At 41.1% G+C, this 23,171-nt stretch overlaps 1 long non-coding RNA gene across 2 annotated transcripts in view; it reads right to left on the minus strand.

The window, feature by feature from the left end:
- The window catches only part of LOC141577140 (uncharacterized), a 78,430-nt gene that overhangs the window by 10,700 nt on the left and 44,559 nt on the right, over positions 1-23,171 (minus strand). Inside the window, exons 2-5 of one of the 2 annotated variants that reach the window (XR_012505771.1) lie at positions 22,980-23,165; positions 22,012-22,219; positions 21,033-21,092; positions 20,282-20,502 (exon numbers count right to left, since the gene is read on the minus strand). This is a non-coding gene — a long non-coding RNA (uncharacterized LOC141577140). The remainder of the gene's footprint in view (positions 1-20,281; positions 20,503-21,032; positions 21,093-22,011; positions 22,220-22,979; positions 23,166-23,171) is intronic. The other variant, XR_012505772.1, reaches the window with a different exon arrangement.

Below are 23,171 nucleotides of genomic sequence, written 5' to 3' on the forward strand. Positions count from 1 at the left end.
CTGATATTAAATTTAGATTAAATACTTAAAAAAAAAAAAGAAAAATAGAAACAAATGAGTGACACAAGCGATAATGCCCGTGAGATAAATCTGCGGTGCAGCTGGCAGGTCCCCATGTCCCACGTGGGAAAATCTGAAACATCTTTCACACCACCCAGAGTCATCCTCAGCCTACCCCACCCCTCCCCCTGTTAAATGCAGGAGCACAGCCAGGGCCGGGCCTTTGTTCTCTCTGTGTCATCACAGTGAGACAGGATGGAAGGGGGCAGAGCACAGCCATTCAAGGAAGGCCAAAGCAATTAACATCAAAATGGTGAAGGATTCAACCCCCAATAGGCCTTGAGGCTCAGGATGAAGAGATTTAAGTTCTAGCAGATCTTGAGCTTCATTACACACCCGTTGTAATAGTAACATGGTGAATAACAAGCCCCCAGGCACCATGGCAGTCCCAAGGCTAGACAAAAATGGTCAAAGGGTGGGAAATGGCCAACTCCCTGTGAATTCCAGCCCCTTGCCCTTAGGCTGGTCCTTCTACTTATTAGCATATGAAACCACCAAGCCCATGAATACAAGCAACACAGCACTGCCTAGGGGTCACACCTCTCTCTCCCGTTTCAGAGAAGGCCCACACTCTGTGGAGTGTGTACCTACTTTTAATCTGAGCATCAAACCCCCACACATCGTGGAATATCTCTTGCCTTTCAACAAATCTCTCTGAATAAATCTACCTTTACTCAACAGTGGCTTGCCCTTGAATACTTTCCTGCATGAAGCCAAGTACCCACATCTGGCAGGGCACACCCAAGGGGCTCAACCAAAGCCTGGGACACAGCCCTTCTCATGCCCCACTTATTTTTTCTAGTATCAACAGGACTGGGTTGTGAAGGGAGCTCTAAGGCCCCGGCTAAGGGACAGAAGCAGCCCCAAGGGCTCGAATTGGTGGGCAGCCTCTCCCCCAGCAGGGGCCCTGGGGTCTGCCCGGTTCTCTATGTTTCTTTGCTGTGCTGACTCCCCAGCCACAGAGCGTTCTCCCTAGGCCTGTCCCCACAAAACCCTTCTCTCCAAAATACAAGCACATCATGTCACAGTCCTCTTGTTCAACCAGGAAATGTTCAGCCCACTATTTCCCTCCCCAGTAAAGTACCTAACTGTCCTCCCTCCCATCCCACCACTTCTTTCTTTGTGACAACTCTGCACTCTCCACCCACCATCCTGAACGCAGGTGCCTTGCTGGCTGGGACCGAGATGTTTCAGTCTTACACAGCCTGCGTCCTTTCACTTTCCCCTTTCTACCTTAAAAAGCCTTTCCTGAGTCTCCCACCCATCTGATTCTGAACTTCACAAAGTGCTGAGTTTACGGTCACTATGTGCATACATCCCAGGTTTTGACTAGGTTTCCTTCACAAGATCCTCATTAAGGAGCTGCATCAAGAAGTTTAAAGAGGCTATTCTTACATCTGAGCAGAGGAGCCTGCATAAAATTTAAATGGCTTTGAATAGACTGTTAACCAGGGACAGAGAGGTCGCAGGTCCTAGTCAACAGTGTCATGAGGCAAAATGTTCTTCAAAGGCTCAGAGTGGCTTCTGAACACGGAGTCGGCAGGGAGGAGGTGACAGGCAGTGAGTGGAGTGTGTGACAGAGCTTACGCTCCCCCAGCTGGGGAAGAATTGAATTTTTTTCTAGTTTTCCAAACAATTTCTTACTACCTTTTTCTCCTACTGTCACATACCATTTCCTACGAATTAAGAAAATCAATATCAGTCATTTGGGCCACTTGGGAGAAGCTACACGATGCCATTCACAGGGCTGGGGCATGACAGCCACGCCAGTCTAGGTTGAAAGACCAGTGGGGGTATTTTCACGGTAATCACGGGCATGCAGCAAACTCCCCAGCTTCAATGACCTCATCTCAAAGTTGGGGCCAATAAAACTACCAAGCAAAGTGCGTGATGATTATGGCCAACATCTGTTTACTAGGTAAGTGCCCATGACAGCTGCCGCTTAATGGGGAATGAGTATGACTAACGAGGCCCAGTCTACCTGGTCACACGTGCCCTGCCTTCCTGCCTTTGTGCAGCAGCAGAGCTTGTTTAGCTGAGATGAACGCCCCCAGAGCAGCCCCGACGGGTAAGCTCCCAGCGCTGCACGGCGAGGTCTGTTCCTTTCCTTCTCAGAGCTGATCACAGTTTGCAGTCATCTGTTTTTATGTTTATCCATTTTGTAACTGCCTCCACCCCGGAGTTTTGCTCAAGCAGCACAGGGCCAGGTATGTCTTCCTCCCTGCTGGATATTCTGGGCTGGGAGACAGCCGAGCACACATCTGGCTCAGGTGCTGAAAGGAGAGGGCAGAAGGCCCAGGGGCCTATGCTGAACTGAGGCCCCTGCACCCAAAATTATGGTCTGACTTTGGGCAAATTACACAGTCTTCTTTACCCTGAGATTCCTCATCTGTCCATGAAAATAACTGCCCATGGCACACAGATTTACCAAAAGGAAATAACCAAATTCACAACCTATTCAAGGGGCTACCAGTGCATCCTCAACAGACAAATGCTGCCTTTACGACTCTGACACACGCGAAGGGGACATCCACACACAGTGAACACTGCTAAGTGCCAGTGTGTTAAGTGCTTCATGTGTGCTATAATACTCTTTACAACTTACAACAATCCCAGGTAGAAACCAATATTATCATGCCCATTTCACAGATTCACCAACAGGTTAGGAGAGGTTACATTCTAGTCCAAGGCCCCATGGTGAGGAAATGGCGATTTAAACCTGAATCTGGGCCCAGGCCTGGGATCCATCTCTCTCCCATCCACCTGACCACTTGCCTATGAAATCCACCTGTCCAATACACAAGTTTGCAGCCAGCCAGCTCTTGAATGCAATGTTTGCCACAGTTTCTCAATGTTCATTAATTACCATATACTGTTCTCAGGAACCACTACAGAAAAGAAAGGTGGGCTTACGTCCCTGCCCACAAAGAAAAGGAATTCTGCCTTCTCCTGTAATGTGCAGAACACCTTCCCTACACCACCAAATCCTTTTGTATGCTTCCTCCATGTTTATGTTTGCACACGGCTTATTAAATTAGAAGGTACCTGAAGTAATTCCATCTCGGTTGCTTTCCAAGTTTGCAGATTATCCATAATCATTCTGTGACCGAAAATACTACAGTGTGAATGAAAATACTGCAACCATGTAAGTAAACAAAGAATGCTGAAACCAAATCATCAGTGGCTGCCAACACACCCCAGTGAAGACAGGCCTGCAGCCCAGCCACTACAGCCACTCACAACGGTGCCCTCTGAGCAGACTCAGAATAAGAAAGGACAGGATACTTGCCCTAGATAGCTAGGTGCTTGTCTAAAGAATGAATTCAGTGAGTCAAAATGTTTGCTTCCTCCCATACATGGAAAAGCACTAAATTCTTGAACTTGAGATACCTGGCTTTCTTTAGATAACAAGCAATCTTTTATTGTTCCAACAACCTTGTCTTTGTTGTAAAGCTCCTATATATCCTAGCTCCTCCTCAACCACTTGGGAACAGTCCCTCCTAGCGATCTGAGAGTCTGTCATCCCGGCTCGAGTCCTCCCGCCAAATAAAACATAACTCTTAACTTTTAGGCTGCACATGTATTTCAGTCAAAAGTTTTGGACACCAGGAAGGGACCCAGAGCAGACTTCTCTCCAGCTGAACTCTCAGAGTTACCGGAGCCTTGGTACCAGCATTGGCACTTTGTGCCCATCTGCCTCCTTGGGGAATCCAGATGAATTTGGGTGAGTCTCTCCTGGTTCTCGGATCTCCCAAATTGGTTGATGATCCTGAGTTTTATTTTGTGGTGTATCCAGGTACCTGGCCCTCCAGTTGAAAGATACTGGGGGGGAATAACCCTCCCAGTGGAGACATACTGGGTGGGGCCTGGTTGAAAGATAACAGGAAACACCCACCTTGAGGAGACGTCTGAAGTGGGGCTGGTGGAAACATACCAGGAAAATACTCACCCAGTGAAAACGTCCTGAGTGGGTCCCAGTTGTAAGACACTGGGTTCAGGACTAAGTGGTTAGGTAAGAGGCTGGTCTAATGTTGTCCTCGATTTGGTTACCTCCATTGAATTTTTCGGAATAGAAGTAAAACTCTTATGAGGAACCTTTCAACTCCAAAAATGGGACCCTCCTCCTGGCTGGTAACAGCTTTCTTGGGTGATGGAGAAAATTACAGGAATGGTAGAGGCAAAGACTTCATGCCATAGTGTTGTCCCTGTGGGAAATCTTACCAGCAATTTTATTCTGAGAACCCGACCTTACAATGGGAAATAGAACTTTCAAAAAAAAATTAAAAAAAAAAAAACACAGAACAGAAAAGAAAAAGAAATGACAGATTGCCAGCCTCCAACTAATACTCTAGCCAGGTTTATATACGTACAAAACTCACAACATTCATTAGGAATTAGAAAAAATAACTCACCCTGAAAGTAACTAACCAGGCCTGATAAAATATTTTTTGGAATTCTGAACTTATAAGAACAAAATCCCATTTAGGGGGAACTTGGATTTCTCTTCCTGTGTCCTTGAAATGTAAATGTTTTATCTTTCTCTGGGTGTTTTATGTGTGTGTATGTATGTATATATGTGTTTCTTTTTTTTTAAACGACACCTTGGACTCTGTCATACAAAAGGTACAAGTATTGTGTACATATTGTGGCCACTCAAATAAATTGGGATTCTCAAAAATCCTTTGATTGTACCAATTTTCAGATATTTTGCCATCTTAACCGTTGTTCCATCAGCCTGGACCACAAAGGCTTTTAGCTTTTGGAAAGTAAACTTTTGAATTTTATTTAAGCAACACCCCCACTGTCATGTGGAAAAGCCTCTTCATCTTATTGGTTTAAAATCACTTTATATATATATATATAAATTGATGGCCATATGATGGATCCTTTAATTTGGGAAAACTTTTAAATTGGTGAAAGTTGAAAGAGCTCTCATTATAAACAGCCGTTTTATTGGTACCTATTAAAATCAAGTTTAAAGGTAGAAAAATATATCTAATGGTTAACCTAAGAAATTAGTTAAAAAAAAAAAACTGGTTTGAAAACCTACATTTGTGTTTTTCCTTTCCGATCAATGGTTTTAGGGATGCTAATAAATACTTAGAATAATTAATGTTAATTAGGCTGAATAACTGGAAAAAGGATTGTAAAAATGTCAAAAAAGATAAAGATAAGGGGCTTATCCCAAATGGATAAATATTTTTATATGGTTATTTTGAATGAGATAAATAAAATGGACATTTTTGGATTTAGATACAAGGTTTTGATACTACACTATGTAAAGTAAAAAAAAAAGGGCCAAAGAGATCACCTACTCCCCCCCAACATTAAAGTTCAAACAAGTCCGCTTTAGCACAGTTTAAAATATATGTATTTATAGAGCTAAAAAAATACATATTTATAGACTGAAATACTTGATCAATGATTGGGACAACAGACCTATTAATCAAATTGAAAATTGAGAAGGGCCTAAGCTCTTTGGCTGAAACTTGGGAATCCCAGAGACTTTTCTATATAATTAGATACAATGCACACACACACACAAAAAGCTTCTGACACTCCTTCTAGAAATAGGAATTACTGATTAAACCTAATAAATATAAAAATTAAAGGTACGAGATTTAATAAAATTGAGATAAAGTTTGTAAAATTGGTATATTAAATGGGCTTTATATAAAACATTTGCTTAATTATATTGTGGGATAGATATATTTCAATGGAAAAACGCTTCCCCTTCTTGGTATTATAAGGCTGGGCACATATCTGTCCCTTAGAAAATATTAATTGAACAAAGTAAAGGAAACCAATAGAGTTTCGTGAGCCTTCCAATATAACGTAAAATTAAAAACTAATATTCAGTGGCTAATAGACAATAAAGTAAGAGGTTTACCCTGGGTTTAACTTATAACCCAAGGAAAAGAGACCTCACTAAATAACTTATGCAAGCTTTGGAAGACATGCTAAAGTAAATCTTAAAGTTTTAAAACATGGAATTCTTTGTTTACAGCTCTTCTCACTGATACAAAAAAAAGCCAATTAAGGAGATACAATTGGATCTGCGTGACAGAGCAGTTCTCTGGGGAACTGGAAGCGTCTGTCTTTGTCTTGCAGATCAGAAATATAAATACAGCAAACAGTGACCTAGAATGAGCCTAATTAGCTCAACGAGATAATACTTAAGGCCAAGAAATTTTTGGCATTTTAGAACTCATAACTCTGACGTGTCCTTCAGCATTTGTCAAGAAATCTTAAATGTCGGTTTCATAAATAGTAAGCCTTAGTGATTTGAGCAAGCAAATTCAGCTTACTCCAACTATTATTATACCTATCTTATAAGTAAGTTTTAAAGTGAACCTATGAGATCTCTAGCTTTTGTCTGTTTATAAGCCTGCGTACACATTATAGATGTGAGATATTTCTACAGCTGAAAAAAAAAATCAAAGTCAAAGATCTCTGCTTATTTGACGTAAAAAAAATAAGAGCTTACAAATTAAGTATTTTTAAAATAAAAACTGACCAAATTGACTTTCAGCGTTACGTGAACTGGAAAATATTCAATATTAAGATTACACTTGGTATTGTTTAGTTTAAGTATGTTCTAATTAATATAGACATCTTTAAAGTCATCAATATTAAGTACAATACCTTTACTGTACCTAGTTTTAATGAAAGTCAAATAAGATCCTGTTATATCTGTTGCAGAATTGTCAAGAAAAAAATAGTAATGTGGTGTAGTAAAATTTTAAGTAAATTAAATGCAAATGAGATGAGAGCTTTGGGTAAATTTTTAAAATATATTTTTAAAATGTATGGTTAAGATACTCTCTAAATGTTTGGTATCTTTAAATTCTAGAGTTGTGCTAAATTGAGTTAAATGATAGGAGTTTATTAAATAGCTATGACACTTTCAGATAAAATAAGATTGTAATATGAATTATTTAACATTTAACTTACCCTTACAGAGAAAGTAAAGGTGTTTAGAAATATTAATAAATGGTTGGTGCTACCCTGAAATAATCTCTATTATTAAGGGTATAATCTCAGTATCCTAGGAAAGTAAGATAAATGTGTAAAGGAAGATATATGAATGTAATTATATTTTGTTAATAAAAAATAGTGACTTTCTTCTGAAGCTGGTTACTTCTGAATGGAAGAGAAAATAAAGGACACACTAATGTGAGTATAGTAAGCTGTGGAACGCTTGTGGAAGAGGAACCCTGAGGAAAGGGTTTTGTACGTTGTCGGAATTGTCTAAGTTTAGAATCAACTTGGGCAAAGTAAATGAATCTTAGAAGTAATCTGGTAGAAGACTAGATTTGGTTTTCTCTCTGTTAAGATGGCAAAATTTTCTAAAAATGTTAATCCACTTTCAATAACAAATTGTAAAGCTTCTTATACCACATAACTGACCTGTTCTGCTTTTACCTTTAACGTATTTTCTTGTTAATGAAAAAGAACTACTTTACAGTGATCTATATGTTTATCTGACCAAGTGTTCTGAAAACTTTTAAAAAGCTCCCCAAATATCAATTTCTAATTAAAGTTCTTTTAATCTCCAGTTAAGTTTGGGATGCTACAGAGGGCCCCTGAAACATCCCAAAGAGAGATTTTAAAGTAGTAAGTTTCATTTGACATGTTAAATAACATGGTATTGTCAAATGAATAATAGATCTTCCTAGGTTATATTGTATGAGAAAATATTATTAATATAGATATTCTAGAAATTATATGGATTCCCTAAAATTCTGGTATATCTGAAATGTTACCAGTCATAATTCTAGTTATAGTGACCAGCTTTCTTTATCGATTATAGTGTAACGTTGTTTAACCATGCTTTTAAATTACTTGTCATTTATATACAGTTAATTGTTTCCTTCTGATGATTTTGCAAATTGCTTTCTCTTCAAGGAGATTTATTGATTTCAAATGAATTTCAAATTATAGCACTGAACTAAACTGGGTAAGTAATTTTAAAGGTCTAATGGATACTCTGAGTAAAAGAATTAGTTACATGGGACTGAGTAAACTGGTGAATATGGTTATAATTTTTGATTTTGTCTGAAATACTACTGGCTTTTAACCTGTTTCCCAGACATAAAGAAACTCTTCTCCTCAAGCTAGTTATGTTTCACAGAAATTTGATAAATTATACTTATGTACGCAGACTTGGAACAGTTATCTTTTCTCTCTATCTGATCCCTTAAGAGACTAAAAACTCTAAGGTCCCCAGTGGCTCTATCAGACAAATGAGGAAGATCATCTCCTAACAGATATAGCAATCTCAAAGTATTTTAAGGATTTTAAAGAGAAAAGAATTTACCTAAATCTGTAAGGCAGAAATCCATGACAAGCCCTTGACGAGGCATTCTGGGCCTAAGAAAACCTTATTAACATTCTACCCTGAGAGTCCTTATTAAAAGTTCCAACACAGCCAATTTAAAAAAAGCCTATATAATCAAATAATCAGACTTAGCTTGTAAATAAATTAATCTTGATTTGACTATATTTGAGAAAACTGAGGGTAACTTTAGAGAGAAAAAAGATTATATTTTAGTGGATATTAATTTCTAGTTTTGTTGATTGAGGTCTATATTTACTTAGACATTTCCCAGATCATTCCTTGCTGTTATGTCACATTGCTGTAAAGTTTAATTGAATTATGAAAAGAACACTCTAGGTTTGTTTCTGAGGCTCAGTAATCTATCCTTGGTAAAGATCCAATGCCCCATGACCAGAAGCCAGGGGAATATACATACTGGTACAGGCATGACTTAAAGAACTGTCTCCAACCTGAATGGAAGGACCTTTTATCAGGTACTCTTAACAAGACCATACACACCAAAGCTGAAGGAAATGGACTTTCAGATTCATTTCCTATCAGAAACAGCCCCTGCAGTGCACTGGCCTATAGAGCACTGCTCACCTTAAAACAATGCCCAAATGGAGAAGAATCTACCAGGTCAGGATGAGAAGAAGTCAACATCTGAAGAAGACTGCAGACCCAAGACACAGAACCAGGCCTGTATGCCAATTACTTTGATAATTTCTCCTACCTTTGATTATGAACTACTCCAGCTGCTAAGTTTATGGTAAATTACCTATGTCTAGTACTTCTGTGTTACCTTGGTGGGTTTCCCTACTCCAAGGCTCTAACTAGATAGCCCTCAGAAACGTTATTCTAAAAAGAAATTATAGTTCTGTTTAGGCCACTATTGATCTTACAAGGTGGGAGACCTCACCTGGCCAATTAATACCTGCTCTGACCCTGACCATAAATATGAAATTTCGCATAAGATCACTCAAACTCAATCAGGAACACAAGGAAAATTTTAACCCAAAAATATAACTTCTCGACTATTAAATTCTTACTCATGACTTTATAAACGTTACTAGCTGAATTACTTATATTCTATCTATATAATAAAATTGTTGTCTGTTACATTTCCCAAGTGTAACTAGGCCTACAAAATTGATGATGGCTAAACATCTTGAAGGAATAGATAAAATTTATAACTCTGTGTAAAATAATTGTAATAGTGTGATTCTAGTTATGGTAATGAGCAACGAAGGGTAAACAATTCCTGGATCATAATAGACTAGTAACACAGGCGATCCAGAGAACTTTTAGTATCAACAGGGTCTGATAAAAAACTAACACCTTGAATGGCAGCTCAGAAGATACTTCACCTGAACTAGGAATGAGCCATCCTAGCACCCTGGGACAAAATTGGTCATGAAACGTCTCTCAAAATATTGGTCGAATTTAGGACCAAGGGGGAGCACTGTGAATGAAAGTACTACAATGTGAAAAAAAATACTGCAACCATGTCAGTAAACAAAGAATCCTGAAGCCAAGCCATCAGCAGACACTGCCACACCCCAGCGAGTACAGGCCTGCAGCCCAGCCTCTCAGCCACTCATATTGGTGCCCTCTGAGCAGACTCAGAATAAGAAAGGACAGGATACTTGCCCTATATAGCTAGGTGCTTGTTAAAGTATGAATTCAGTGAGTCCAAATGTTTGCTTCCTCCCATACATAGAAAACCACTAAATACTTGAACTTGAGATACCTGGCTTTCTTTAGATAACAAGCAATCTTTTATTGTTCCAACTACCTGGTCTTTGTTGTAAAGCTCCTGTATATCCTAGCTCTTCCCATACCTCTTGGGAGCAGTTCCTCAGAGTGATCTGAGAGGCTGTCATCCCGGCTTGAGTCCTCCCGCCAAATGAAACACAACTCTTAATTTTAGGCTGAACGTTTATTTCAATCAACTCCCAGAATAGACACAACTCATCACTTCTGTAATGGAATACACTGGATCAGTAACCAAAAGCGTGTTCTAGTCCTGAAAAACTACTGGTTCCTCTTTCTTCCTGTCATTATACAGTCCCACCAGAACTCATTACTTTGCTGTCTGCTCATCTGGTAACCAAACTCAGAGAAGAGTCAACTCAGCAGACTGCCCTACTGGGGAGAACAGCCGGCAAAAGCACTGTGGGTTGCCTGCCCTCCCGCACGCTCTGCTGACCCCTAGTGTCCTCCGTGGAGACCAGAGCAACAGAGCTGTTCCCAACAACTGCAAAGTCCCACACGTTAAGAAAATCATTTTATTTTATACGATATGTTACGTATATACCCATCTCTGAAAACAGCTTTGCCAGAAGCCCAAATCTTCAACATTAATCAGCAAAGGCAAATCCGGTCCCTAAGTGAATACAAGTTTTAAGACAATGCTAAGGCCTCCAAAGTTCTCTCCACGACCATCAATCAAACTGCCTGCAGGTCTGCAGCTGCAGGCGGCAACATGTCTGCTTTTAAAGCAAACCCATCCTGCCCTCGGGTGCTACAATGTCCCTCTACGCCCTCCCATCTCAGGGTAAGAGCAGCCGCTGCAGAACCTCACAGGGTAGCACTGACAGGACTGGACACAGAGGATCAGAGCTAAACTAAGACTTCTGATGACACTAGCTTGTCACTGTGTCACTTTACAGATGAAGATATATATAGAGAGAACTGGGGTGATCTTGCTCAAAGTCACACAGCTAATAAGTGGCAAAGTCTATAACTCTGCTCCTCCCTCCGGCGTGACGCCCCAGCTGGGATGCCCACAGGGTTCTCTCGTGCCTGCCTGACCAGTCCTTTCCTGTCACTCATAACCCACCACAGGGTCTGAACCTAGCCTGCCTTTTCAGCATCTTTTACCTCCAGTCTCTCAGGAACAAGGCTGCTCGTGCCACTGTATGACTTCCGGCTTCCCAAACCCTCCGTGCTCAGGGTGGTCTTGCCTGTGCATCCAGCACCCTGCTCAGAGGCTCTTCCTCCCCTGCAGGAGGACGTTTCCACTCTCTGTAGGGACACCCCCTCAGGGAAACCCTCTTCTCGCCCTCAGCACAGCAGGTGTCCCAGGCCACATCACGAGCTGCCCCATTAGGACTGTGGGTGCCCAGGTTTGCCAGTCAGACCAGAAGCCTCAGAGCAAGGGATTATGCCCGGGTCTCCCTGCAAACCTACTGCCCGCCTAACAGTCCCCAGCCAACAGGTCACCTGGAAGTCACAGCAAGTGCCCCACCCAATCCAGAAGTCTCTTCATTTACCAGCACCGCTGAAGACTGGTTTCCAACCTTTGGTCAGTTTTGCACAAAAAGGCACCTTCCACTGTGAACCGGGGGGGGGGTTTTGCTTATGCAACTCACCCTTACTGGAAACGTCAAGGGAAACCAAAAGGCCTTTTCTCGACAATTTTTTGATGACAACCTCCCACCCACAATACTCAAATGTTCAAGAGAATTGGGTCCACGTGATTTTGTTTTCCTTACGCTGTGGCTCAAAACACTGCAGGTTTCTTTCTCTTTTGAGGGTATTTGTACTAAGTTTATAGGCTTTAATCTGCTTTTGTCTCACTCTTCAGTATCCCTAGCAGTTGCCACTTCTTACTCCCTTCAGCAGCCTCCCTCCCAACATCAAGTCTAGGAAATCAGCTGTGATGAGGGGCCCAGGGGCAGTCACAGAAGATGCAACTAAGGCACAGAGAGGCGACATAATTTGCCCAAGGTGATCAGCTTCAACCCCTAACAGTGTGTGTCACGTCCCTCTGTTTAACTCTTATGCTAAGCAAGTTAACTTTTTGTAGATTATAGTTATAAACAGATGAGGTATCAAAATATACACAAGGACACACATCAAATCTAAGATGTTGATTAACTCCACTATTTTGTTTCTATTTATTTTATTTCTCTTAAAAAAATTAAGAACCTCTGCAGTCAATAATGCAAAATGTTACTGGGTTTTAAATCCAAAATATAGAGGTGTTAAGTGTGTCATTGCTCATCCTTATTTGTATGTTCACAAGACAAAATGATTTGAAAGACTCTCTCCCCTCCCCCTACTCACTACTGGATCTCACCAGAGCTCCCAGTCCACACATCTAACAGCCTTTCATTTACCCACAGCTGAACTCATCAGATTTTCCCCAGAATTCCCTCTGCAGGTTTCCCTCATCACAGCACAGCAGGACTATCATTTACCTCATTAATCCACCCAGAAACCTGGGCCTTACTCCATTCTAACTTCACAGACAGCATTCATCCTTTCTTATTTACCATCGAAACATGTCTTCAATCTGTTCGCTTTAACACACTAACCGTCTCACCGCTCAAGTGGAAGCCACCAACACTGCACTCCTGGACTCACGAGTCTCCCAAGTGGCCCTAAAGCCGCTCTCCCCTACTTGAGACAAATGGGATTGTGTCACTCCCGCGCTTTTAGGACTCTTTTCAAACCCACTCTTCTTAGAAGAAAATCTCAGTTCTTCACCTGGTGAAGGTCTTTGCCGTCAAACTGTCAGCTCAGGAAGGGCAGGACACGCCCTCTCCCCTTGGCCCCACCCTCTGGCAGAGCATCAGCATGGGAGGACCTGCTGAGCTACACCAGCCTGTATTCTAAACCTGGTCTTGATTTCTTAGCAAACTGCTTCACTTATCCATACAAATCCAAGGTAGATTAGAAAGATTTTAGATGTTGAGCTAGAATATTGATTTGGGGATTTTGCACTAGCAACCTGCAAGTACATGTTCTAATGATTCTGTCTTCTAAAAACCACACCCAGATTTAAGTAGTACTTGTGGAATGTCTTCGGAGTAAAAGGGACTGTACTTTTACAGACTTTATATTTTATAACATGAACAAACCGGACAGGGTCACAAATGGAACTGCCTCACAAGTGACAGAAGACAGGTGAGAGGCATATAGCAACAAGTCACAAAGATGGTAAGAGAAACGTTGATTCTCCAAACCCCCAAAAAATTTTTGAAAGAACCGAAAACTCTGAATTTTGAAAGTAAAACACTATCATATAAAGAAATAAAATAAATAATCCTCTTCATCAGTGTTTCAAGATCTGACTGCAGAATTTTTAGCAGGCCATACTGAATCCTAGCACAGAAAAATCAGATGGACTAGTGGTGAGTAATTTCCAGGGAAACGGCAGCAATTCCTCCACTTGTAAGAGGACACACACTCAATTGTCGAAGGTGATTTTAAACCACATTCTGGAGAAATTCAGAAGATTCAGGCACCGATTCTAGATGGTGATGACACGGAAGGACGGGTTGGATGCATGCTTCTAACTGAGTCACCGGCATTCTTACACTGCAGGGGGAAACGGAGGCTCTCAGTTATGAGCAGAGATGTTCCTGTCATGTCTCCCAGGCCGTGCCTCGGGGACTCAGTGCCCTGCAGCAGCCTGGCCCCAGGCGAGGACCCGCAGCGTGGCCCACTCAACCAGGAGGGGCACTGTGCTTGAGAAAGCCCATCCCCGATGGGAGAAAGAGGGGCTGGTGGGGTTGTGTGTACCTATAAATGATCATAGAAATACACCTGCATACATTCATTTGATACAATTAATATTAGCAGGCTATTTAACAAAATTTCAATTGTCAGTGTTAATTTTACCATTCCTTTCCTCTTGTCCCCTGCACTCTGAGACAGGCTTAGGCTCTCTCACACCTGCAGCTCTGATGCAATATTTGTGAAGTCATTTTACTTTGCTGCAAGTGTCCTCGCTCCCCGTGTCGCTGTGACTGTCGTCTCTTAACAGAGTCAAATGTCTTCCTGGATCTCTCCCTGATTTCCCTGCTCCTGCTTCTCAGATCCTGAGATAAAGAACAAGTGAAGACACATGACTAGAAAAGGCACTGTGGACTTGACCAAAGTCCTCAGTGACCCCCTAGGTGAGTGCTGCCCACCCCTTACCTTCGATTCTCAACGTTCTGCCCAGGGTGACATCCAGACAGGAAAGAGTCTTGGGCCCAATTAAAAGCTGTGAGGCTTGGGTGCAGGGAAAGGTGCAGGAGCTGGTTCTGGAGCCGGGCCCCTCCCCACCTCTGCTACTCTCTCTCCCGTGGCCCTGCCCCCAAGCCCCCAGGCTCCCTGATCTTCTGTCCTCTTCTACACTACTCCAAGCCCTTTTCCCCTTCCTTTATTCCCTGATTATCCCCAGCTGTAGTGATTTTTTCATCACAGCATCTAAAAAAATTTCCTACAGCTGAAAAAGAAGTCTCCAGAGGTCAATACCCACATGGTGGTTCCTGAAGAGAGCCCCTGGTTAGGGGGACCCTCACCAACACTCACAGGGCATCAGACATGTTGCAGGGTCGACCACCCCCAACAAGAGTTTGCTGTGACCCCTATGCCCGCACAGCATCCCTGTTCACAAAACTGTAGTTGGGCCACTTATCCGTTATTAAGAAGCAAAAGTAAAAAAATTGCTCATGTTTCTTACTAAAATTATCTATGAGGTGGAAAAAGAAATTGTAATAGAAAAGAACAAATTTGACTCCATGTTAGATGTGTTCATTTGGCTTTAAACCTGTACCCTGTTTTCTAGGCTAAGACTTGTTATCTCTGCACCTTTTGTAAAAGAAAGTTGCCTTTAGCCTGAAATATCCAGGAGGGCCTATTCTGCGGGCTCTGATCTTTAAGGATGTTAGCTCTTCTACACTTATGTAGAGATGGCAAGTTGCAAAATAAAAATAAACTTTGTTTTTTTTGAGGTTTTACAGGGGCGCCATGATTTGACCCACATGGACACCTGCAAGAACAAAGGATTCCAAGGAAATCAATTCGTACAGCAAGAAGTTTGCAACAACCAACCACACCCCCACCACTTTTTAGTATAAAAGGAGACTGAATTCTGACTTGGGGAAGAGAGTTCTCCTGGATATCAGTATGCCATCTTCTGAGTCTGCCAGCTTTTCAAATAAAGTCACTACTCCTTACTCCAAAAGCTCATCTCCTGATTTATTGGCCTGTCATGCAGCAAGCAGAACGAGTTTGGACTTGGTAAATAAATGACTGCATTAGAGGTAGTATGTCTCCACTGTTTCCTCATTTCCAGTATGTCACAACCAATCAATTTTATATGCTGTTTAAGAACACGACCAAAAAACCTATTATTCGGAATTGATTCCATGGAAATAAAATTATTTCTACTCCTTCAAAACTTTGTTCTTTTCTATTTTATTTTGTTTTGCTTATTGAAAAGAAAATAAAAGTCAAATCATTTTATTTCACGTATTTTTTATAGCTACATATTGTAAATACTACAAAGATATTTAAATTGCAATAAAAATTGTTCATATATTAGTATAAAGATATATACACAATCAAAGCAGAGTAGGAAAGGAGTGGATATTTACTAAAAATCCACTGCACATCCAGTCTTTTACAAGCATATCCTGGAATATAAGCTCTATTATCCAGGGGTCCACCACCCCCATTCTCACTGCCGAGTCCCATAGTAATCAACCTCCAAAGCACCAGCATAGAACCACGCGATCACTATTTTAGGTATAAATGAGGGAATTAGCTCATTCAATTCTAAAACTGAAACCTTAAAATAAATACTGAACTTATTTACAAACAAAGAAAATTGGACACAAAAAAGTACAGTTTCTCCCCCAAGTCACAAAGATAATTACTGGTAAAGGCAATATTTGAACTCATCTGCCTGATTCTAAAAACTAAGGTGGAAATCCCCTTCGACTGTGGAGGTCCAGCAGCACAGCCTATCACCCTATCTTTGTTCAGATCTAGCATTAGACAGCCTGAGACAGCACCCCATTCCTATGGAACTCGAGGGCAAACGATAACAATAAGGATTTTATATTCAGTAGTTTCTTGGTCTCATTTATATAAAGTGTCAGCAGGTCAGCAGAAAACTCTGGGAACTATGAGTGGGTCCAGAGCTTTTTGCTGATAAGAAACAATCTATCAGGACAGAGTGACCTTCCCATGAGAGGCCTCATGGACATAAACTAAAGGCAGCTGAGCAATGAAAATTAGCAAGACCATGGAACTCAAGCAAGAAAGATCCCTGCCATCCCCCACCCAGTTGCCTTTTCACCCACATGGACAAGATGGCAGAAGACCCAGGTTCTTGTCCAAGTTACACCATCATGGATTCTCACCCATAAAAAGTTATGACTCTATGCTGTCTTAAGCCCTTTCCAACTCAAATATGATGACACCAATATCTCAGCAGAATGTCTATGTCTTCACTTTCTCTCTTCTATTAGGATACTATATCTATGGCCAAAAAGCAGAAATCCAATTAAAAACACCATGCACGAAGGCTGGTGAAAGTCTGCGTAAGAGACTTTGTTCTCACGCTCAGTGAATGAAAACTCAGAAAAAGTGTTCCTTCACCCTCTGCAAGTGGGAGGTAGCCTGATTGTGTGTGTGTTTTTGTGCACGCGTGTGTGTGTGTAAATCAAATACAATGCATTCTGGGATGTGTACAGATTTTTTTTATGTTACTGTCATTTCATGAGGATGAGCCAACCTTTAAAGTAACTTGAATCTAGTGTTCTGAGAGAGTCCCAGGAACTTTTGATGGAGGAGGGGAAAGGGGAAAGGAAAGGAGGAAAGAAGTAAATGAAGCAAAGGAGTAAGAATACTACTAGGGAAAGGCAAGACTTTAATTTTGTTCCTACTTGCATCACACACAAATTAGGGACTGGCTTTCCCCCATGTCTCATCAAGCACTGAGTTGCAGAAGAAGAGGCGACAGCCCATTTCTCACTGAGATTGTGACTGTACATGGCATCTTATAGACACAAATTATTTACCCTGATCAAACACTCTAGCAGCAGGCCGTAATTCTCCTGTTTTGAGAGACAAGAAAACAGGAGTTCAAAGAGGATGTATAACTTGAGAAAAGTCAGAGGACCAGTAAACTAAAGAGGATGAATTCAAACTCAGATCTGAATGGAGAGTCTGATCTTCCCACTCCCAGGGCTGGAAAATCCTTAACAGACAGGCTTCCCAGCTCCCTGCATTGTTCCTGGCACCAAGCATTTCCCATGGCGATGGTATCCTGTTCTCACAGACACAGTGCTCTGTGCAGCCAATAACCTCCACTCGACCTTGATCATATATCTGCCTCACTCACCAGGCTTCTCCATACAGGCAGGAAAGCTGGCTTTCAAGTGCGTACAAAGCCACCCCTGTTCTTACCTGGGCTCTTCAGCGGCTTTTCCAGCATAAAGGCAGCCATGAAAGTGCTCACAGTTTGTACATGAGCCACACTACCTCTCTCCATCTGTCTCCCCACCTATACTACTTAGCTATGACCATTTTGAGAATCTTGGAAACAAATTTTTAAAAACAGAAAAGAAACTATTCTGTAACAAGTACTTAATACTTACAATTTTAAATGACAAGTTACAAAGTGAGTATTTACAAATTGAATCTGCCTTCCTAGGTGTCAGTTTTAACAGTTAAAAAATATAATAGCAAAAAATTCTCACTTACAAAATTAACAAAAACTTCAACAATAATCTGGAATAAACTCAAAAACAATGCCCATGTTGTACATGGAGAAACACAGGACTGTACTGAGGGGTAAAGTAAGAAGTGTGAATGCAGAGACATCAACATATTGTATGGAGGAAAGCAGTTTTGTAAAGATGAACGTTCTCCTAAGAATAATTCAAAACTTACTAAAAATTCCCATGACAGCTCTTATCTGTTTTTTTTTAACTTGAACAAAATATTTTGGAACTCTTCAGGAATAATAAACTCATAATACTAGACAAGAAAATTGGGGATGGAAAAAAGAATAAAAAAAATCACACTGTCAGATATTAAATAAATTTTTACAATATGTAAGATATAGCACTGGAGTAAGAAAGTAAGACTGACAGAAATAAACCATGAGCTCAAAAAGAGACTCTAGTGTACATAAATATTTTGTACAGTTGGGATTTCAAATCAAAGAGCAAAGTATGAATTCAATAATTGTCTTGGGACAATCAGAGAATCACCTGGAAAAAACAAATTCTATTCCAGTCATAATGACCACAAGAAAAATTACAGATAGTGATGTAAATATTAGAAAGTACTAATAACAGCAAATACAAATCTTTGCTTATAGTAATTCAACTTCTCCTCACTATAAAAAGTAGTATTATCATCTCCATCATAGAGATTAAAAAATCCTACAGAGGAGATATATACCATTATAAGAAAATATTTCTAAGAATACTATCAAGGATAAAACCCAAAAAGAAGACATTTACTGTCTTAAGATTATTTTCGGCCACAACAAAAATAAACCTACTGAACAAAATGAAAGGCAAGAAATGACAAGAAAAAGCTCTGTGATACATGTTAATGAAGACAAGGGGTTAATGTTCATAACATACAAAGAGCTGTCACAAAGCAACAAGAAGCTCCCTCACTTAAATGTGTGCAAAAGACAAAAGGGATCATTCACCTTTTAAAAGTCAGATGGCTAATGAGTGAAAAATGCTCAATACCTCACTGGTCATCAAGTGCAAACTAAAACAATGAAAAAGCAATTTTGCTCATCATATTGGCAAATGTTTTTAAAAAATATTCTAGGTAGTGTCCATCTTTGAGAGAACAAACTGAGCGATCTTTTTGGAGGATGACGTGTCAATGGATATGTAAACTCTGAAAAATGTGTGTACACACAGACTGAACTCCATTTTAGGAATAGTTTCGCTTAGAAAAAAAATCAGTTCAAAAAGATGTACTCATCAGAGCATTTACACAGCACTGTTTACAATGGTGGGAAGAAAAGCTGAAGTGAAATCATATCCAGCGATAGAGAATTGGTTACATAAGTTATTCTACATCTTTTCATTCCCCGCAGGAGAAGGAATTTCTAGAGTCACTTGAAAGGAGCCTGTGATGTATGTAATTGTCACATCCAGGGACTAAATTTCCAGAAACCTTAACTAAAGGAATACTCATACAAGATCACAGGAATGTTTGTACAAGAAGGACGCCAGTCAAACACCCTTTCTGACAGTGGAAAATGGAGAAAACTTAAGTATCCACCATCAAGACAATGATGCGGTAAATGAAGGCGAGCTGTGGGCACTAAGGGGCAGGCGTTTTGGCGTGGTCCAAGGCCTTGTCCACAGTACTCTCCCACCAAAGGTGTCCTTACACAAGAGACCAAATCTACTGCACATCAGGAGACCCCTCTACTCTATCTGAAAGGACCGGGTGAGTCTGGAGTGGGAGGACGTCTATGATATACACCTCAGTGAATAAACCGAGCTGCACAAAACATATAGTATGGCCTTATTTTTCAATAAAGCATATATACACACACATATACATAGATTTCTCATATACATGTATGTATGTATGTGTATATATATATATGACAGGCATAAAGGTCATGAAATATATACACCACATTGTCAGCAGTTTTTACTCTCAGGAAAAAAAGGGGAAGGGATGTAGGGGCCTTTCGGTACCACCACAGTTCTCTTTTCAGTATTTCAGTTAAATATACTTGGAATTTAAAAGGTTATTTAAGTCCGAAGTAAAATGGACGTTGCCTCCACAAGACAGAATGCTATACTGGTCATTAAAAATCATGCCAGGGGAGAGAGAATACTGTAGAAAAAAGTGTAATAAGCCGAATGAAAAATGGAGGTCTCCACAAAGTAAACAGGCACAGAGTGCTCGCTCGTTTTTATGACAGACGTAATACACACTGATGAAAAGAACTGAAAATAGATGTTAAAGTGTTAATTATTATCTCTGAGTAGTGGGACCAGGATAGACCCTTTTGTCCCTTTTTTTAAGACTTATTATATTAAATACACATTATTTTTCATCTGAAAAAAGCATTTTTAGATGTCTAGTACCACACATTGAAAAAAATACACGAGTACTTACAGAAATATCTAGGAGACACGGCAGCAGCGTCACACAGTGTAGAACGGGCGATCCTGAATAACACTGCGCAGTTACATAAGGACCCACAAAGTGAGAGCACCTGCTGTCACAGGGCGTGTCCCCCTTCTATTTGTCAGTTGTGTCTTCAGGGCTGAGGCAGTTCTGAGCACGGCCAGTGTCAGTGCTGGTGTCTGGATGGATGCCACTGGAGGTGAGGGCACCTGCAAGCCGAGAGGAAGAACAGAAATCATCCTCTGCTTTTTCTGTCTTGTTTCTTTGTTACTTTTGAAGAGAGGTGTAAATAAGATAAACTAAATCTTCCCTACTAAAATTTCAGTAATGAAACCGTTTTTAAAGTGTTCACAACTTATATTCTGCCTATAACTGTCTTTTCAACAAAGCATCATATTTTTTAAATGTTAATTAACTCAGTTAATTAACTACCTGTTGAAACCTATTAAAGAACATGAAATGCACTATGTAAAATCACCACGCCTGCAGTGACTGGCACAGCTGTCTTGATAGCAGTGCAGTCAGCCCCCACCATCCCGCGGCCCTGAGCTTCTGATGCTGCTAAGAGAGCACGCTGCCACCTCAGATGGAGAGAAACGGTGAAAGCGTTTTCTGAAATCTACAGCACTGACAAAACATAACTGACAAATCCCAGGCTCCTTTGAGGCTGTCATTTTCTGTTTCTGGCCAACCCCCGTCAATGAGCAGAACCACCCCATTCCCGAGCCATGGGACTCACGTGGGAAGCAGTTTTGGAGAAATTTCCAGGTATAGAATGTAAAAAACTATACATAGATCTCTGAAAAAAGAAAAGATGCAATACTCTGATTTTGGAAGAAACTCAAAATATTCTCCTAAGCCTTAGTAGCTGGAAAGGCTGGGCATCTCCTAAGCCACTTATTTATTTCACAGCCAGTGAGCATCTCCCACAAACCCTGTTTCCCTGTGTCTGCTGGGAGCCTCAGGCACACTGTTGTTGTCGATCTTATAAGTCACAGGGCTGAGGCGTGTGTCTCACGCCTGCATCTCCCACACAGGCTCGCCTCCTAGCCTCACTGTCTGAACTTGGCCCCATTTCCTCACCTGTTTATTTGGTATCTGTTCTTCTGTAAGCTGCCTGAAATGCTTTTTGGAACATGTCAGAAGAATCAGTGGGTAGAGAAATGGACAGATGGACAGGAGAGAGTTGGGGAGACAGAGTGACTCCAAGAAAAGGGGAACAAAGAAAATTTCCTATGCAGAACCCTCTTCTAGTCAGGGAAGAAAACCACCACGGAGAAGTGTGAAGAGGCAGGTGGCTTAGGACTGTTTCCTGGATTCCATGAAAAGTCACACCAAGAGATGAGAGGGTAGAACTATAAATAATAAAAGAAAAAAGCATGCATGCTTGAAAAATATATCTACAATATGTACTTTCTAAAGAATAGATTCAAATCAGCACGGCCCAATAACACAATCCTTGGGTATTTACAGAAGTGAGAATCCCATCTCCAAACCACAAGGCATCCCTTTGGAGCACTAAGAGTCTACACGGGACGGTCATAAAGTTGTCACCGCAAAAGCGATGCTATCCTGCCCTTACGAGGAATGAGCAGCTGTGCTCGGGCTGCCCACGCGTGCCATTTACACCCCACAGCACCTCTACGGGAGAGGGACGCCTAGCGAGCCCCATCTCTGCAGGACAGAAAACAAGTCCAGGAGAGGCTAAGCCGACCTACCAGTTCTCCATCTCACAGGACTGGTCACTCCAGAGCAGGACTCGAACTCGGACCCACGTTTGTAACCGCAGTACTACCGTGATTTGTGTGCTTTTTGTGTGTATAATACATTTGTGTCCGGCATGAAAGGATATTTAACAAATGTTCGGTTGTCTTGTCTATCTCATTAGCTCACAATCTTTATATTTTTGAATTGTACTCTTTTCCCCTGGAGAAAGGAACGGAAAGAGCAGTGGTCAGAATGATCTGGGGCTCCATTCTTTATCTGTTACCTCATCTCATCCAAGTCCCCAACCAGGAAGAAGGAGCAAATGTTCTCTTCATCTTTAAAGAGAGAGCTCCACTGATGGTGACTTACTCAACTCCAAAACCAAGTCTGGGGGAAGGGCACAGACAGCAACCAGAGAAGTATCACCCGTAGGAAGAAGAAAAGAGATCAGGGGAGGGCTCAGGGGGTCAGCCTGATTTAATTTCAATGGATAATATAATACCACAGACTAAAAATACTAGCATGCAGTGAATTTGCTATTTCTTGACATCTAGCAAGTTTTCATAGCCCGCATGAAACATTATCGTGAACTAGTGAAAGGAAGAGTCCACACTCAGGGAAAATCAATGCCACAGGCAGGCTGAAACCCAGGTTGGAGGAAAGGAAGAGAAAAGGCATAGTTAAGAAGAGGGGAAAGTCTGGGAAAAAGACATCATCACAAGGACTCTCCAGCATCATCCAGCAATCATATAATCATTCATTCAAGAGAGAGTTACTTAGGTCCTATTTTGTGCAAGATTTTACACAGGGCAAAGCAAGAGTGCAGCGTCCATGGTGGCAGCAAGTGGCGGGGCTATAATACAATTCTGATCCTAGTACCTTGCACAATTGTACTCAGTATAAAGGCAAAAAAATAAGGTAAAATAATACTATGTAAACTCTACGCATGGTTGAAAAAAATTAAAGAAGACCTAAATACCTGGACAGACACACCACGCACATTCCTGGATCAGATGACAGCGCTCTTGGGATGGCAGTGCTCCCCAGAGCGATCTGTATACTCAACGTGGTCTCGATCACAATCCCAGCGGGCTCCTCTGCAGTAACTGACTAGCTGCTGCTACTATTCATATGGGAATTTGAGGGACTCAGTAACCAAAACGTACTTGAA

This window comes from Camelus bactrianus, chromosome 3, assembly GCF_048773025.1.
Source record: "Camelus bactrianus isolate YW-2024 breed Bactrian camel chromosome 3, ASM4877302v1, whole genome shotgun sequence".
NCBI lineage: Eukaryota > Metazoa > Chordata > Mammalia > Artiodactyla > Camelidae > Camelus > Camelus bactrianus.